General features: G+C 31.9%; 1 long non-coding RNA gene across 1 annotated transcript in view; it reads right to left on the minus strand.

The window, feature by feature from the left end:
- LOC103268182 overlaps nucleotides 1-2,979 on the minus strand; it is a 24,497-nt gene extending 21,518 nt beyond the window's left edge. Inside the window, exon 1 of the long non-coding RNA XR_002482402.1 lies at nucleotides 2,938-2,979. This is a non-coding gene — a long non-coding RNA (uncharacterized LOC103268182). The remainder of the gene's footprint in view (nucleotides 1-2,937) is intronic.
- Between the last annotated feature and the right edge of the window lie 559 nt (nucleotides 2,980-3,538).

Consider the following 3,538-nt stretch of genomic DNA (forward strand, 5'->3'; position numbering starts at 1 on the left):
CCCGCCGGCCCCCGCTCGCGGCCCCGCCCCTCGCCCCGCGCCCGCCTCGTCGCCCGCGGTTTCCCCGGGGGCGACGGCCCGGAGAGTCGTGGCCTCGGCCCCGCTTCGCCTGAAGATCGCCTTCTGCGTCCGGGCACCCGCGAGGGAGAGGGGCTGGGGCTGTCCCGCCGCTGCCCGCGCTGTCCGTCCCGCAGCTCTCCATTGCGGAGGCGCCTGTCCCTCCGGCGGACCGGCTCGGAGATCATTCTCGCAACCCAAATACGTCCGAAGGAGGACAGTGAAGCACGGGCCTTGCGTGTTCGCAGTTTCAAGTTCAGTTTTTTTAAGGGGAAAACCCGATTGTGCCCAACTGCTTTACTTTCTCTCTCTCTCTCTCTCTCTCTCTCTCTCTCTCTCTCTCTCTGGACAGAAAAATAATCAGAAATAGCATAAAATACTGCCGATTCCTCTCTGACTTTAAAATGCCAACAAACAACAAGTTAAGAGACGTTTTTAATAAAATTTGCAAAATAAGCCAAAGGGTCGTTATTTCAGGAACCTGCACAATGGCTTGTTTTAGTCACGAATGAACTTCCCCTAAGTCTTCCTCGTTTTCATTAAAAATAAGAGTTTTAGAACGCATCTCTTTGAGATACTTTGCCCATAATTTCAGGAAAGATTAGCAATCACATTTAGGCATCACTGTATCATTAATGTAAGCTAAATGTTAAGGATGTACACGCACAAGATGTAACACGCCCAGACATGTGACTGACTGAGAGACAAAATAATTGTTTGGTATTTGATGCGTGCACGAAAACAACAGCTAGAATTCTATCCAAGTATCTGCTGTTTTTTTCTCATTCCCAAATATAAAATAAAATGGACATAATGTCTGATTTTTCTACAGAAACATTTTGCCATGTGAAAAGGCACTCGAAACAGACCATGGATTTCAAATCACAAAACACAAATCCCAACACACACACAAAACCCCAAAGCTTTGCTAGAAAGATACATCTTCAGTAAAACTCAATAAAATTATATTTTAAATGTGTCCCTTAATATTACATTTACCTTATTAGTAAATTTTTAATCTAGTCAACTACGCTGAGAAAATACTTCTCTAGCATTTTTTAAAATTCATGTACAATAGGTAGTTTCCTAAATAATTAAGAAAAACGTTATATGCCAAGATATAAAAAAAAACTATATAGACATATCTATTTGGAATTGTAGGTTATTATTCTATTTTAGTTTCTGTATTTTTCTAATTTTCACTTAACACTTTAGTTAGTATTTAGCTAGATAAAGTTGCATTCTTTCTTTCTATTTTTAATAGCTAGAAGACCATACAAATTTAATATATATTTTAAATATTATTCTCCTGATGTTAAAATATATGATGCTTCATAAGAAAGGCTCAAAAACAAGTCAGAAATAAAATGGATCTACTATTTATTATGTGCTTACAATTGTCTTCTCAGTGCCATGAGACTATATTTTTCTTTGGGAAGTTAGTCTTTTTTTTCTTTTATTTTAACCGTCAAAATATAAGATTAAAAAACTAATATACTAAAGGGCTTTATGTCAAATTACGCTAGAAATAATTTTATAACTTTTTCAGATAACCATAGTCTTGCTTTTAAAAATAACTTAGAAGTCTAGTATATCCCAATTAAGTAATTTAAGTAAGTCTTAACCTATATACTTAATATGTGTCTTTATAAGAAGAAAACTAACTTATTCTAGAAATGAATTCCTCAAATTTGTAAAAAAAATTTTAGTATTCTTTTCCCAAAATATTTAGGTTCTGTTTTACCACATGAATTTTAAACATGTATTTTTTAAAACCCTAAACATTATATTAAAATCTTAAAAATACGTATTTGTAACAGTACTAACATATTTAAAAACGAGAAATATTGTGTACTTTTGAGAGTATATATATGTTAATAAAAGACAAACATTGCAATATATTTCTTTTTCTAAATGTGGTAGTGGTGACAAAGCTATGTACAAATCTGCATATTTACAACAGATTCTATGCATAATTTCTGTAAATTGTTTACTTTTATTGTTTTAATATCACTCAATACTTCAAAGCATTTAAAAATTTTTTTAGACATTTTAACTGTATTTTTGTTTACCTACTTTAAAACATCTGATTTTCATGTATGTAATTTATACTGTTCATGCAAATAAACTGTACTGATAGAATTATTGCCAAAAATAGAATGAGTTGCACATATTCTAATATGCTTAAAATAGCAATCTGTCTTTTCTTACATTACCAGTATAACACAATTACTAAAACCTGAAAAGAGGCCTTACACAAAGTGCAGATTCTTGCCTGATTAAACAAATTGTTTATATTTACATTCTGACTCTACAGAACAATATTTTCCCAGCATATGAAACTATCCCAGAGTTTAAGCTTTTCTGTTACTGCACAAAAATCTTTTTTAACTTTAAGCCACTGGCCTGCTTTTAAAAGCAATGACCAGTCTTTCAAATTCATCAAAAGAGTTTATTGTTTATTACCACATCAGTTTATATTTATGCTTAGAAATATTTTACATGTCTGAAAAATCTCTTGTTACTGATTTTGCTAGACAGTTTAAAAAACTTTTCACTAGAAGCATAACTTTTATTTTAATTTGGTTATGTCTTAAATATTTTTTTAAAATGGATCATGGGAATCCTATTATCAGGTCAGTCTATAAGAAAATGCAAAAAAGAGACTGTCTCATTTTTGCCCTAATAAATTGATGTTTTTTTTAAAATGAAAACTTTCTAACTAATTTGTTTTTTTAACTTTAAAAAATCCTGCTTTCTATCATCTTTATAATGTTTACATCAATTTGGATGAGCAAAATTTCAGTCCTGTTATTTCTTTCCTCTAATTGAAATGTTCTCTTTGAACCCATGAATAAGCAATAGAAAACAATTCCTTACCTAAAGAAGAAAAGTTTCACCTTCAAAAGACTCCCCCCAAAAAACTTCAAGTTTCTTCAGGAGATGAAATTTTTGAAATTTTTCTACAGAAATGAAAAAAGAAAAACCACACGTAAATTATTAGCATCGCTTCTCTGTGAAAAGTCATAATGAGCACATATTTACATTTTTGGAGTCCTAATTTTATGTAGCAATTTAGTTAAATTAATGCTGTAATTTTAAAATCCTGTTTTTAAGTTGTATCACATATAGTAGTTTCTTATAAACTTAGTTTTCTACATTTTATTCTGCCATTGACATATTTCAGGAGTCTTATTTATGACTCAAAAGTTTTGATACTTTCAGTATATTTGTCATTAACTATCCCTATCTATTTTAAGATGTTTCCTAATACATGATAATGCCCGTTTTATACATAGTCTCTATTTTCTAAAATTCAAATAAACATGTGAAATAAAAAATCCAAACCCTAAAATTTCTAACTTTTGAAAGGTCTTTTTATTTTTAAATCAATTACCCCCAAAAGAAATATTTAAAACATGGCATACTCTGAGGTGAAAATACTAAATACCAAGACAGTATGATTTAGTCGGAATTTTTA

Source organism: Carlito syrichta, unplaced genomic scaffold (assembly GCF_000164805.1).
Source record: "Carlito syrichta isolate Samal-C Ts95f unplaced genomic scaffold, Tarsius_syrichta-2.0.1 Scaffold308800, whole genome shotgun sequence".
Lineage (NCBI taxonomy): Eukaryota > Metazoa > Chordata > Mammalia > Primates > Tarsiidae > Carlito > Carlito syrichta.